This window comes from Mustela nigripes, chromosome 14 (genome assembly GCF_022355385.1).
Source record: "Mustela nigripes isolate SB6536 chromosome 14, MUSNIG.SB6536, whole genome shotgun sequence".
Classification (NCBI taxonomy): Eukaryota; Metazoa; Chordata; class Mammalia; order Carnivora; family Mustelidae; genus Mustela; species Mustela nigripes.
The window spans coordinates 91096969-91113122 of NC_081570.1; the positions used below are offsets into that span (position 1 = coordinate 91096969).

Here is a 16154-nt window from a genome sequence, read left to right on the forward strand (position 1 = left end):
TATATCTTAAAATTTATTTTTATTTTTGTTTGAAACACCTATAGGGATTTGGGGGCAAGGGTGGGGAGGTAATAGCTCCCAATGGAACCAAATTCCATTGCCTGGTGACATAACCACTAACTAGTGCAAGGATAAAAAGGTGACAAAGAAAATATATATACATATATATATGTATATATATATACATATTTCTCTCTATGTTGTGTTTTTTTTGTTTTTTAGGTTTTTTTTTAATTTTGGGAAAGAATACATAATATTAAATTTACCATTTTAACCATTTTTAAGTGTACAGTTCAGTAGTGTTAAGTATTGTCTTGTTATACCACTGATCTCTAGAACTTTTTCATCTTACAAAACTGAATGTGATTTAAAAGTCCCTGTGTTTCAAATGCTTCACATTGTACTCATTTCATTTTCTCCTGAGTCTCTATAGAACTTATTTGGACATTTAATCATATATACATGGTAAATTCTATTTCCCGAACTAGATTATAAAATCTTGGGATTGTCCTTTTCATTCCTTGTGTACCCCACCACTTCTTTGCTAGGTTGATACCATCATCATACCATGAGTGCCCCTTCCCCTACCTCTGAAGTTCTGGGCAAGTTCCCCCACCACCCATGAACCACTGACCCCAACACTCCATACCCCCAACCCTTCCGATAGTGTACACCACTGCCTCAGAGAATCTTTCCAAGATCTGTCTCCCCAAACTATCAGCTCCTTAACCCTGTGTTTGTATTCTATTGAGGACATGATCTGTAGTACCTAGGAATTTGTCTTACTCAGGATGCTATAATGAAATACCATATCCAGGGTGGCTTAACAACAAACATTTATTTTTCATGATTCTGGAGGCTAGAATATCAGGATCATGATTAGATGCATGGTTGGGTTCTTGGTGAAGGCCCTCTACCTACTATGTACTCACATAGCCTTTCCTTGGTCCATGCACAGAAGGAGAGAGAGGGAGAGAGAGGCAGAGAGAGAAAGAGAGAGACAGAGAGACAGAGAGCTCGTGTCTCTTCATTTTTTTAGGGCATTAATTCCATCACAAGGATCCCACCTCATGATTTTATCTAAACCTAATCACTCCCACCTTCAAATGTCATCCCTGTTCAAAATTAGGAACTTTAATTTCTGAATTTTGTGGAAACACAAACATTTATTCTATAGCAGAATTCTAGAACAACCAACATGGGAGAAGGATGTAGAAATCTTTTAGCTTGAAAAATTATATAAGATTATATTGATTATATGACAACTATTAGGCCTTGGAGAATAAACAATGTTACCATCCAAGCCTGTTTCAGAGAAAGAAAACAACAAAATTATTTTAAGCCCAGTTCTACAGTCTGTCCCACAACTATTCTGTTTCCATTAAAGTTTGCACTCCAGAGTGGCTGGATTTCTCTCAGAGAGATGCAGTAAAACTGAGATGATCAATACAGTTGCTGGAAAGAACAAGGAATGAAAAGCCAGGAAAAGAGGTAAAAGTGCCTGGATTTGGAAGGAAAGAGGGATTGCCAAGTAGAAAATGGGCAACAAAGAAAGCCCAAACATTTTTTTGCTCAGTTTTGTTCATCCTAATTCCTATTAATGTTAATTTAGTGTGCTATTACTATTAAACTGCCCTTGACCCCTTAACTTGTTAAACCTCTCCTCAAGAAAAAGTCCTTGGAAAAAAAATAGCATTTAAGTTAGGCCTTGAAAATAGAATACTGTACAGACCAAGAATAACAATTGCATAAAAGAGAAGGAGGGAGATGAGAGAACAGATAAAAGCAGAAGAAGAAATCTAGACTGAACGGGAGGAGTCCATTTAAAGGTTCGGAGGTAAGAAAGAGCTTAGCTTTAAAGAAACTGAAAATTAGTCCAAGGTAAAATATACCGCGCTTAATGGTAAGAAAGGATAAACCTGTGAATGGATCATTGAATTTGAGATTGGAAAGAATAGGGAAAGTGGCAGGATTTTAAAAATTACAGTGAAATATACCCAAATTCATCAACACTTGCAGTCAGCATCTTTGACAGCAAACTTGACCAGACTTTTTTTTTTTTTTTTTTTTTTTTAAGATTTCATTTATTTACTTGAGAAAGAGGATGAAAAAGAGAAAGTGAGCATGTGGTGGAGGAAGGGCAGAGGGAGAAGCAGACAGAACCCGTGCTGAGCAGGAAGCCTGATCTGGGGCTCCATCTGGAACTTCAGGATCATGACCTGAGCTGAAGGCTCAACCAACTGAGCCACCTAGCCACCGCTGACCAGACTTTTTAAAGAATAGAAGCAGATTAATAAAGTCTTCACACACAAAAAATAAAATAAATCAAAACAGATCAAAAAAAGGAAGTCTTCCCAATTAGGTAAACTTTGCTCTATATTATCTGGTTTACAGGTACCGGCACAACTGAGGAACAAAAGCAATGACGTGGCCACTCAGTGCCATTTGCCAGCTCGTGGGGACAATCTGAGGTTTGTAATTGTTCGACACTGTTTCATTCTTGGCCCAAGGGAAAAAAATACAAAGTAGCTCTCAGACTGTTTATCACTTCAAGAGGGATGTGGCTCTCAGGAAGGGAGAAAGGAAAAGAATGGGAATGATTAAAGACTCAAAGGTGGTGTTCAAGACAAAGAGACAACAAGAACGTCAAGGCTCCCTGCCCTCCCCACCCCAGGATATGAATCATTTAAAGTAAAAGTAAGATGGGGTAACTGGATGATGGACATTGGGGAGGAGATATGTTGTAACGAGCACGGGTATTATATAAGACTGATGAGTCACAGACTTGTAATCTTGAAGCAAATGCTACATTATATGTTAACTAATTGAATTTAAATTAAAAATAAAATAAAATAAATGGTATGTCAGTAATTAGGGTTCCCCAAAACATCATTTCCAGCTCTACTTCCAACATAATTCCTCTGCTGATAGCTATTAGGACTCCATCACATGATTTTGGTGTCACTTAGTACAGGTGATATTGAAAAAATAACCACTCTTCAGTCATCATCGAGGAGTTATTGTTAAAATATTTTAAACAATTTTTTAATATAACAAGTGGGTGGAATGGTAGAAGGAAATTGTGCATTGTAATGTGAAAACATCTTTTCATAAGGGACAGGAAATATTCTAATTCATTGTTGAAGTTAAAAGCTGTTCACATTGTATCCCTGCAAGTAACAAATTCATGCAGCTTTGAAGTTTTGTATACCTGTTACCCTGCTGCCTTCTACAATCATTAATAACTTTGCCTAGAGAACAATGCTGATAAAAACTGATGCATTGACCGTGAGCACCATTCTAATACTTATTAAATAACAGTTTGAAGAGGGAAACTTTTACTAGTCTTTGATTTGTAATTTTTAAAGTATTATTTTTATATTAATCAGTCATTTTTATCAAGTCAGCTGGTGAGACTCTTAATCAATGAAAGTATAGATATCTGATATGTTATGAAATGAGCCAGTTTTCATATTTAAAGAAACTTTTTAGGAAAGGCTTTCTTTGGGTAACAGTACACCATATTGTGTTTTGAGGATATGGTGTCAGGGTGCACAGAGCATAAAAGGCGATTTATTTGTGCAATACTTATCTTCACCTTAAAGTGCATTTAATGGAGAGGCACTACATTACCTGTTTCCCAGATTTCAATTCAAACATTTCCTGACTGACTTCAAGGGATAAATCTTTATGCAAGGTACAGCATAATGCAAAGGTGAGTGAAATCCTTTCCCTAACATTTCACATTCCAGAAAGGAGCTAAAGTGCACACACAAAGAACAATAATAAAAATAGAATGCAAGAATTGCTAAAAAGAAATATATGAATAGTTATTATGGGATCATAGAAAGAATAGAGATTAATGGCTGCTAAACCCAGAGGAACATGATGTTGAGCCTAGCTGAAGAAGGAGAGGGCTCAGAATGGCTTTATTGCAAACAATGGATTTAAATTGCATAGATGCATTTCTAAGTCATATATCATTCTTTTTAAAATATAAAATATAGTTGCTTTGCATCGGTATCTAATATTCATCTCATGATGATTTTCTGTACTTCCCAGAGAGTGGCCAGCACCGGAGTCCCCAGCTACAGACTTCTGCATCAGAGGACCCAGAATGCCAGCCAGGGGCTTCCGTTTGTACCCTGGCTCTAGGTAGAAACCACAGTTAGCAAGAAAGGGCCTGTCACTTGTTATGATGAGCACTGGATGTTGTACGTGAATGATGAACCAATGAACTCTACTCCTGAAACCAATATTGCACTGCATGTTAGCTAACTAGAATTTAAATAAAAATTTGGAAGAAGAAGAAGAAGAAGGAGGAGGAGGAGGAGGAGGAGGAGAAGAAGAAGAATGGGCCTGTTAATTGATATAAAGTTCATAAAATTAATTCTTGGAAGATTTCTTGTGCCTATCTTAAGAAGCAGGAGTCCCAAGATGCTCTGCAGTATGGGATGCTTTGAAGGAGGCTGGAAAAACACAGACAAAATACCACGTCGATTCTTCAGTACATCTGATGTCCTCCAACAATGTCACCAGCTACTGCTTACCTGACAATTGTTAAATAATGCATTTTGCTCACATGAAACATAATCGACAGTCGGGGGTAACCTTCTTCCATGCTGTATTTGAAAATTTACAAACCTAGGTTGGACACTTATTATGGGTCAGGTTACTTACCATGGGAAACAGACTGGAAGAGCAATTAAGCCCCTCACTGACTTCCTTAAAAATGAAAAGAGGCACAGAGACAATTATTACCTACTCCCTGAAGCGACCTGTGTTGCCTCAAGACTAGAGGAGTGTTGGGGGGAAACATAAGGATGGACTGGGAAGGGGATTGAAGAACAGAATACACCCAGATCATAAGCCCATGATCTGCTTCCCTTTTGTGAGCTAGGATTATACACAACCCATGCTCTGAAAAAGTAGAGTGCCCAAATCCAAATCTGTAAAGGAGATCTACAGGATTTGCTTAAGAAAGAAAGAAAGAAAGAAAGAAAGAAAGAAAGAAAGAAAGAAAAAAAGAAAGAAAGAAAGAAAGAAAGAAAGGAAAGAAAAAACCTTTTACAGAGCCTAGCCGCTTCCTTAAGGGATGGTTAGGGCTCCAGGGAGTTATGTCAACTCAGGTGGCTATGGTTACTTTTCAGGATATGGAAATAGCCAATCACAAAGTGGTAGCTGAAGGGCCAGAAAGAGTTAATATAGCCTCCCAGAAAGCCAAACTCTTCCGCAGACAACATCCTAGGTACTCAGAATAGTGGGCCCCATGTGCAGGAATATATTCAGAAAACAACACGGGGAGAGAAATTTAGAAAAGGAAAAAAAGAATACCAAAAGATACACACTTGAGTAGAATAATGTTTAACTTAATAAATAATGCACATCATAAAATATGTATTTGTTTAGTAAACACCTCGTATACCACAACATCAGTCACCCAAATCACCCTGGTTTTGCAACTGAATAATAAATATAACACCTTGAAATATCTGCCTGCCAAGATGGATAAAAGGGCGAAGAAGCCAGCACATACTGACCTCAGACTCCACAGCCTTCCCCTGCCTCTGGGGGAGAAGACACAGCGGATGCTGAGTGATTAGGCCGTGGAGGTAGCAGCCGTGCACAGAGGCACTGAATAATGGATATCCTTGGAAGCCCTTGGTGGAGGCTGCGAGCCGCCATGGGAGGAGGGGAAAGTAGCGAAGAACCTTGAGGGTCTTGCGGAGACCGGGGGAAACCAGGAGAGAAGAGACTGGCAATAAATCTTTCAATACCAAGAAAACAGGCCACCAGATAAAGGATTTTATCTGTTTGAGCAGAAGAGAATCTGTCCCCTTGCTGTAATAGTTACTCCTGTGAAATGAATATATGAATGCCAGATCCAGTCTGAGAACGTCGGACCGACATCACCCATTTGAAACCGTCAGTTGTTTCACCCTGGCTTACAGGTTAGCATAAATTAAACGACAGAACCTACTTTGCCGGGAATTTGCAGAATGCTTTTCAAATGGTTAAACCGAGACACTTTATTGACCATAAAGGCTTCCTAATGCAAACGAAGGAATGCTGAGGTGGCATTACTGTCTACGATAGGTTGCAGTTTACAGCGATAAACTTCCCGTCTCCTATCAAGCCTTCAGCCTGCTGTTCGCTGCGCAGCCGTTATCTTCACATGCTGACACGTGTAATCTAGCATCCTCACTTTGCCACAGTCAGAGCAATTGCTTGACAATTTGATTACAGTTTCCTGTCAGCTCATGCACGGAATATTTCTGTGAGCTTTCAGCAATCGCAAAATATTTTGATTTTGAAATGATAGTAATCCGTGAAGAAAAACGTCCTCAAAATATTGATTTCTGATAACAAATCAAGATCTGCATAAAGGAAATTGCTTTAAGTGTCTATGAATAAGGATGAGTTGGAGCACAGAGGCAAAGAAGTTGCAGGGTGGGATAATGCCACCAAGCAGAGAAGGACTTGGGGTGTAGAAGCTTCTGAAGGAAGCAGGGCTTGTGACAAAAGAGCCACCCATCAGTGTTCAGTGGTCTGGTGGTGATAATTGAATCACCACTCGGCTGGACTAGTGTATAGTCTGTGTTTGTCAATGTCGTTTCAAAAACACTCTTCCTCCTTCAAACAGCTAAAGGTTGTTGGGCATGTATATTGGTAGAAATTCCACAAGAGAGGGAAATAAAGAATGAAACTTTGTCATTGAGAAGGCAAAGCATTTCTCGGTTTAATAAATAATTTTCAGATGAACGTGTATTTAAATGAACTAATATCAAGTGTTAAAGGTCATAGCTATCTGTAAGGATTTTTGTCCCTTGTCAGAAAATGGAGAGAGGCTTTTTCAATATATGAGTATGACTGGCTCTTTGTGACCCCTAATAGAGAAATGAAATAGGATTTGTCTTGAATTATCGACCTTTCCCCTGCAATGGGAGTGTTCCAGAAAGACCTCCATATTCTTTTCTGTTCCCTCAGAAATCAGTCATTCAAAATAGTTCCAACCAGCATTTTAGGCACTTCAACACAAGGGTAGTTTTCTACAGAATAAGACAAAACTGAGCTTATTTCCACAAATGAGCGAGATAGAAATGGGCATATGATCAGATTGAAAAAATCATAGAATTTTAAATGGAGGAAAATGTTCTGAAATGAAAACCCATTATGGTCACCCTGGAGCTAAAGGTAATTTATAGGTAGACCAGTAAAACATGTGTTCCTCGATAACACAATCAATCATTTTACCTGGAATCTAGCCACTCAGCAATGTAAGGCTCTAGCATGAGGCTAGAGTTTTTTCAAGCTGCTATTAGTCAAATAGCTTTAATGACTTCTACTTTTAGACAACAGTTAGGGCTATTTAAATCTATAATTTGTCCTACATTTCTTCTTAAACAGGCATGCAACTGTACATGCTGACATTGCTTATGTCAGAAAATAGGAAAAGCAAATGGTGGTAACACATGGACTTTGAAAGCATAAATTACACAGAAAGTTTCTATCACTAACATTTCTTTTCATGTTTGTGATAAGACATAATTTGCCTAGAGTAAAATTCATCCTCTTAGTGTACTACTCTGTGAGTTTTTACAAACACATGGAGCCAGGTAAACACTATCACATTCAGAATGTAGAACAGTTCGATAATCCCCCCAAATTTCCTCCCACCCTTCGCAATCCACCCCAACTACACCCTCGGCCCCTGGCAACCATGGTTCTATTTTCCATCCTCATACTTTTATGTTTTCCAGAATGTTATATCAGTGGAATCACACCATTTATGATATTTTAAATCTGGTGCCTTTCATCCAGAAAAATGTGATTGAGATCCATTCCTGTTGTTGTGATACCAGTACTTTTAATTGCCGAGTGTGAATGTACCTCAGTTGGGATTAATTCCAGCTTTTAGTGATTACGAATAAAGCTACTATTAATATTAACATACATGTTTTTCTGTGAATAGGAAATTTTATTTAACAACCTAGGGTTGCTAGGTCATTTGGTAAGTATATGGCTAGCTTTACAAAAAAACTGCCACTGTTTTGAAAAGTGACTGCATCATTTTGAATTCCCAAAAACAATATATGGGAGCTTCTGTTGCTCAACATCTTTGCCTGCCCTTGGTATTTTCAGTCACTTTGTGTGCTTGTTTTTGCTATTCTAATAGATGTGTTGTGCTGTCATATTGTGGTTTTTATTTGCATTTTTCTTAATAACTAATGATGTTAAGCATCTTTTCATGTGCTTATTTGCCATTTCTTTGATGAAGCGTCTGTAAATCTTGTGCTTATTTATTTTTTCACTGGGCTGATGGTTTTCTTATTACTGCCTTTTGAGGGTTCTTGTGTAAGCTGGATTCAAGTCCTTTATCAGATAAGTGATTTCAAATATTTCTTCTAGTCCGTGACTTTTTATTTTTGAAATAATGCCATACATAGGGCAAAAGTCTTCATTTCAATGCAATCCAATTTATCAGTCTTTTCTTTTCTTTTATGGATTGTTCTTTTTGTAATGTACCTAAGAAATCTCTGCTTAATCCAGGATTGCAAAAATTTTCTTCCTTGTTTCCTTCTAGTCTATAGATCATTCACAACATAGTTTAAAACAGATTCAATATTAATGAAAAGAAAGGATTTTTTTTTCTAATTCAGAAGAATACAAACAGCTTTCAGTATTTCTCATATTTGGAAATTTTGAAATCACAGTCTGTTCCCTAAAACATAACAAATCACATCAGTACCTTCATTCATTCATTCATTCATTCATTCATCTATTCATTCATTTGTCAGGTATTTATCAAGTATTTGTCAAGTATTAATTTTATTAGATTAAAGTATAAGGATAGAAAATAGAACCATTACTATTTTTGACTTATTTTCTAGATGTTATTTCAAACATGGTTGATCTCTTCCCTCAAAAATTTCACACCCTAGTTAAAGACAGACAAGTAGAGAGAAAACTGTATGTAGCTCAGTGTGATCAGAGCAGGGATTAAGGTGGTCGCCAGCAATAGGGACAAAAAGCAGGATACAACACAAAATGATAAAGTATAGTAACTCCACATAAAAAAAGGAGATAAAACTTGTAGCCCTCAGGAGCACATGGTTTTATGGAGGAGATGAAAATATAAATACATAAATAAGTATTTAATTACCAATATCTTAAGTGCTATGAAAGAAAGTTATAGGAAGCGAAGAGAATATATAAGAAGATATAATTTAGCCTAGAAGCCTAATGGAAGACATCCTTAAGAAACCAACATGTAAATTGGAAGGTTAGCATAATTAGAAATTCATCCCAGAACAAGAGGGGAAAATTCAACATTCCAGACTGAGAAAATTGCACATTTAAAGACCCCGAAATAGAAATTACATGAACATATTTGAGAAACAGAGAAAAGGAGAGGCTAATAGGGAGTTGTGTAGTGATTTTCTAATATAAATGGATTGAGAATCACCCATGAATCTTGCTTAAAATTAAGATTACCAGGCCCCACATATAAAGTGTTTATTTAATAGTTCTAAAATAACAAGGTGATTATGATGTGATGTATCAACCACCACACTTCAATAAATTCTAAAATCCAAAGAAAGGGAAAGGTTGGTAGGTAAAGAGATAGGAAGTAGGAGCCAAGTTATTCAGAGTAAGGATAGTTGAGTCAAGCTTTACCCTATAAACCAAAAAGTCTTTGAAGGATATAAAATGGGGATGAGTCATGATCCAGTTTACATTTTTAAAAAATTATTTTGAAATGACATAACAGAAATGGCAACATGGGTCATATTTAATTGCTGTCCATTTCACAAGAAGACCAGCAAGCAACTATCCATGAATAAGACACCATTATGGAGGTTTCAGAAATACAAAGTGAGGCTGAAGCCCTTCCATGGGCAGCAGAAGCTGAGAAGAACACAATTAGAAGGCTAAGGGGAGGGACTTCATTTTGACCACATCAAACACACCCAAGACTGCACTTTGCCACATGAAGAGGAGCCCCCAGAGCCTCCAGTTTCTCCAGTGATAAAAAGAGAATTCAAAAGGACATTCAGATTCCCCAGATAGCAAGATCCTTTCCAGGAAGATTACTCAGGTCTCACCTCATAAGAATCACTAGAGGAATCTGCAAAGCTCAACTACTGGGGGTTACGTAGACAGATAAGGATTTTGGTTTATGGCAACCAAAGAAATCAGACCACATTCCTGCTTATAGCAGCACCTGAACAGAAATCCCAGCCTGTGGTTCTGCTAATCCAGAGATCCAAACAAGTTGTCTCATCTGGCCACGGGGTTCAGTTGGCAGTTCTTCCTGATTTGAATCATAAGTCACAGGCTGTACCAGCTATGGAGCAGACTCTCCAAACCCACACTGGGAAGGTAACTAATTCACTACTCCAGCCCCATCTCCCTCACTGATGAACATAGCATCCAGTCCCACTGCTCTGTGAAGCATGGCCACAATACCCTGCAGCCAGAAAACACATCCTACAACTTGTCCAGACAAGGAACCAAGCCAGCAGTCCTTCCCACCTGTTGAACATTGCCTCTGGCCTTGCATAACCAGGAAACTCAAACAGATAACCCTGAGCAGCTTTGGCATCCAGCCTATGGTACTGCTTAGAGCCAAAGTCAGCCTACAACCTGGTTCAGTAGTGGAATCTATGTGAGACCTTGCCCCATAACTGAACAGCCCATTGCCTCACCTACACAGGGACCCAATCCAGTGACCCTGCCCGATTGCAGAGAATAGTCTGCAGCCCCACCCAAGGAGGAATCCAGGATGGTAACCTTGCCCAGCTGAGGAGCATCGTCACCAGCCCCAGTCTTAACAATGGGTAGATTATTAACACAGAAAGTCATTACAGAAAGAAAAAGAGGGAAGGAAGGAAGAGAAGAAGAGGGAAGGAAAGGAGGGAAGGAAGGAAGAAAGAAAAAATAAGGGAAGAGCAACCTTGAACAACACTACAGACAAAACGGACATAATATATATAAAACAGTCCATTCAATACAGCAGCAACAGTATCTTCTTTTGAAATGTATACAGAACGTTTCCTAGGACAGATCATATGTTAGGCTACAAAATAATTCTTAACAAATTCAAGAAGGCAGATATATCAAGTATTTTTTTCTGAAAACAATGGTATGAAACTAAAAATTAATAACAGGAGGAAAGCTGGAAGATTCATAAAAATGTGGAAATTAAATAACACACTCATGAACAACTAATGTATTAAAGAAGAAATGTAAGTTAAATAAAAAAGTATTTTGAGACAAATGAAAGTAGAAATACAGCATGCCCATACTTATGGGACACAACAAAAGCAATTCTAAGAAGTTTATAGCTATAAATGTATATACCAAGAAAAAAAGAGAAATATCTCAAACTACAATTCCACCTCAAAAAAAAAAAAAAAAAAAAGAGAAAACTAAGCCCAAAGTTAACAGGAGGGGAATAAGGGGAATAAAAAATATTAGAGCAGAAATAAATGAAACTGAGACTAGAAAACAATAGCAAAAATTAACAAAACTAAGAATTGGTTCTTTGTAAAGATAAGCAAAATACACAAACCATTAGGTATACTAAGAGGAAAAAAAAAGAGAGAGAGGACTCAAATAAATTTATAGTGAAAGAGGAGATAGTACAACTGATACTGAAGAAATACAAAGGATCATGAGTGATCACTCTAGATAATTATAAGCCAACAAATTGCATACATGGACATCATGCAATTTATAAATTCCTAGAAACATACAATCTACCAAGACTGAATCATGAAGAAATAGAAAACCTGAGCAGACCAATAATGAATAAGAAAATTAAATCACTAATGAAAAACCTCCCAAATAAAAAACATCCCAGGGGGCGCCTGGGTGGCTCAGTTGGTTAAGTGACTGCCTTCAGCTCAGGTCATAATCCTGGAGTCCCAGGATAGAGCCCCGCATTGGGCTTCCTGCTCGGCAGGGAGTCTGCTTTTCCCTCTGACCCTCCCTCTTCTCATGCTCTCTCTCTCTCTCATTCTCTCTCTCAAATAAATAAATAAAACCTTAAAAAAAAAAAAAATCCCAGGGACAGATGCTTCACAGGTGGATTTTCCCAAACCAACAAAGAACAATTAATACCAATCATTCTCAAAGGCTTCCAAAAACTTAGAAGGAACATTTCCAAAATCATTTTATATGGCCACATTACTCTAATACCAAAGCCAGACATGTACACTACAAAAAAAGTAAACTAATATCCCTGATGAATACAGAAACAAAAATTCTCAACAAAATACTAGCAAACTGAATTCAATAATACATTAAAAGAATTACACACCATGATCAAGTGGAATTCATTGTTGGGATACAAGGATGGTTCAACAAAAGCAAATAAATGAATGTGATACATCACATTAACAGAAAGACAAAAAATTATATAATCATCTCAACAGATGCAGAAAAAGCATCTTCAAAAAAATAGTAAAATTCAGTATCCTTTGATGATAAAAACTCTCAGCAAATTGGGTATAAAAAGAACTTACCTCAGAATAGTAAAGGCCATAGGTGACAAGGCCACAGCTAACGTCATACTCAATGGTGAAATGTTGAAAGCTTTTCCTCCAAAATCAAGAACAAAGTAAGGGTGCCCATTCTCATTACTCCTATTCAGCAAGGTACTGTTAAGTGCTAACAAGAGGAATTAGACTAAATAAATAGCATCCAAATTAGAAAGCAAAAAATAAAATTGTCTTTGTTTACAGATGACATGATCTTATCTATAAAAAACCCTAGATAATCCACCAAAATACTGTTAGAACTAAAGAAAGAAAAAAAAGATTCAGTAAAAGCTATAGGACATAATATCAACAGGAAAAAATCAACTGTGTCTGTTCAAAAATGGAGAACTATCTCAAAAATAAAGAAAACAGTCTCATTCACAACAAAGTAAAAAACAATGCTTAGCAATAAATTTAACTGAGGCAGTAAAATATCTAAATGCAATAAAGACATTGATGAAAGAAGCTTAAGAAAGACATTCCATGTTCATGGATTGGAAGAATCAGTATTAATTAAACGTCCATACTACCCAAAGTCACCTACAGATTCAATGCAATCCCTATCAAAATTCTAAAGGTATTTTACACATTAGTAGAAAAATAAGAACCATAAAAGACACTGAATAGCCAAAGAAATCTTGATAAAGAAGAATGAGGCTGGAGGCATCACACTTCCTGATTTCAAACTATACTATAAAGTCATAGTATATAGTAACCAAAACAGTAGAGTACTGGCATGAAAACAGTCACATAGACCAATGAAAACAAAATCAGGAGCCCAGAAATAAACCCACATACATATAGACAACTAATGTTTGACAAGGAAGCCAAAAATCTCCAATGCAGAAAAGATTATCTCTTCAGCAAGTGGTGTTGGGAAAACTGAATATCCTATTGAAACGAATGAAATGGAATCATATCTTACATCAGACACAAAAATGAACTGAAAATGGATTAAAGACTCAAATTTAAAACTTGAAACCATAAGACTCCTAGAAGAAAACAAACAAAAAGTTCCTTGACCTTGGTTTTGGCATTCGTTTGGCAGTTGGTTTTGACAATTGATACCAAGATATGATACCAAGAGCAGAGACAACAAAAGCAAAAATAAACAAGTATGATTACATTAAACTAAAAACCTCTGCACAGCAAAGAAATGATCAAAAGAATATGAAAAGGCAACCTGTTGAATGGGAGAAAATATTTATAAATCACATATGTGATAAGGAGTTAATATCTACAATATATAGGTAACTACATATAATATAGCTCCATAGCAATGACAAATAAATTAATTCAGTTTAAAAACGGGCAAAGGACCTGAATAGATATTTTTCCAAAAAAGATGTACACATGGACAATAGGTCCATGAAAACGTTTTTCAACATCACTGATACTCAGGGAAATGCAAATAAAACCACAAGGAAAAATCACATCACAACAGCTGGGATGGCTAGTATAAAAAAAAAAAAAAAAGTCAAGAATTAACACATGCAGACAAGGATGTAGAGTAAAAGGAACCCTTGTGTACTGTCAGTGGAAATACAAACTGTTACAGCCACTATGGAAAACACTACAGATATTCCTCAAAAAATTAAAAATAGGGTACCTGGGTGGCTCAGTTGGTTGAGCGACTGCCTTGGGATACTGGAGTCCCAGGATCGAGTCCTACATTGGGCGCCCAGCTCTGCAAGGAGTCTGCTTCTCCCTCTTCCTCCCCTTTCATGCTCTCTCTCTCATACGGATAAATGAAATCTTAAAAAAAATTAAAAATAAAACTACCATATGATCCAGCAATCCCTTTTCTGGGTATACATATCTAAGGAAAATGAAATCATTATCTGGAAGAGACATCTGAACCTGCTATGATCATAGCAGAATTATTTACAACAGCAAAGGCATGGAAACCACCTAAGTGTCCTTCAATGGATGAACAGATAAAGAAAATATGACATATATTTACAATGGAACATTATTCAGATGTAAAAAAAATATGAAAATCCTGCCATTTGTGACAACATGGATCAATCTTGAAGGCATAAGCTAAGTGAAATAAATCATATGGAGAAGGACAAACACCAAATGATCTTACTTATATGTTGAGTCAAGAAAACAAAATGAACTCCTTAAAAACACAAGAGAGTAGATGGGCGGTTGCCCAGGGCCAGAAGTGAGAGAAGTGGGGGAAGGGGATCAAAGGGTACAAACTTACAATTATAAGATGAATAAGTTCTGGAAACTTAATGTATAGCGTGGTGACTATAGTTATCAACATTGTATCGCATACTTGAAAGCTGCTAAGAGGGTAAATCTTAAAAGTTCTCACTTCATACACACACAAAAAATGGTAACTATTAGAGGTGATGGATGGCTAATTAACCTTTTTGTGAATAAACATTTTGCAATACATACATGTGTCAAATCATCACACTGTACACCTTAAACTTACATAATATAAATCTGGAAAAATGCTCAAACAAAACTTACTTTGGCTGCCAGGCAGAGAAGAGATCAAAGGGGTCTCAAGAGTGGACTGGAAAATCCATTAGGCGCTATTGCATGGACCCAAGTGAATTCTTAGACAACAGTGGCATGTAAAGATAAAAAGAAATTGACAAAATTCATAAGACAACTAGTCATTAATTCATCCAGATACCACGATCTGCTTGTCTTGTACTAATGATACCAGCAGGTGAAGGAAAGGTGATAGCGTACCTGAAAATTTCAGTCACTTTTTAGTATGTTCCCAAATCTCTGAGCATTGCCATTTCTGTCACACAAGAGTGTGGTTAACCAAACATACTCTTTCAAAAGGGTTTTTTTTTTTTTTTCCCCTGTTCTTGTTGTATATTCAAATTCAGAATTTCTTTAAAAAAAAAAAAATAGGTCAGGCATGCTCAAAACATTTGCTTCATAAAACAATAATACTAAAATTTACTTAAGCTATCTATACTGATACACAAGTACCAACACTTACAATCCAGCCCTGGGATTCTTTTCTCCTACTACCATGTATTTTCTCCTCATGTCCATCATTGTGAGGCAGTTTGGGCAGTAAATGTACATTTCTTTGTTTCTCTGCAGGCTACTTTACCTGCTTATTCCATGACCATGACTCTAGTATCTCTAAGTATGCAATGGATAATCAGTAGGTTTTGAATTTACTTTATTATTAGATCTCTGCTATTTGGAGACAAAGGAAGGAGTTGGAGGAGAAAGATATGAGCCTTCTTCTTCTGGTTCCTTTCTTTCCTCTAATTCCTCAAACATTATCACGCCTGTGATCTTATCATTGTTCTTGCCTAGAGCCAGAATTTCCTCCTTGCCCTGGTTACCTTTCCAAATTATCAATTTATTTCTCAAGGCCATCTCCAATCTTATAACTTCTCTGAAGGATTTGCAGATGAAGCCATCCCAGGTTCATTCATACAGCCACTCAATCATTTAATCTGTAGATGTGTAGGGGGCAAAGGTTTATGTATTGCATGGAACATCTAAGTCCTTTCTTTAACCTCAGTGCTTGAACACTTTCCTTCTGGCTCATAAAAACCATATTTGCCCTATGCATTTGACTCTTAACTTTCACTTGTCTTGTTGAAGTGATTAATT

General features: G+C 36.9%; 1 long non-coding RNA gene across 1 annotated transcript in view; it reads right to left on the minus strand.

Moving 5' to 3' along the window:
* Positions 1 to 15049: 15049 nt before the first annotated feature.
* Positions 15050 to 16154, minus strand: part of LOC132002266 (uncharacterized) — a 171103-nt gene continuing 169998 nt past the window's right edge. The window contains exon 4 of the long non-coding RNA XR_009399783.1: positions 15050 to 15121. This is a non-coding gene — a long non-coding RNA (uncharacterized LOC132002266). The remainder of the gene's footprint in view (positions 15122 to 16154) is intronic.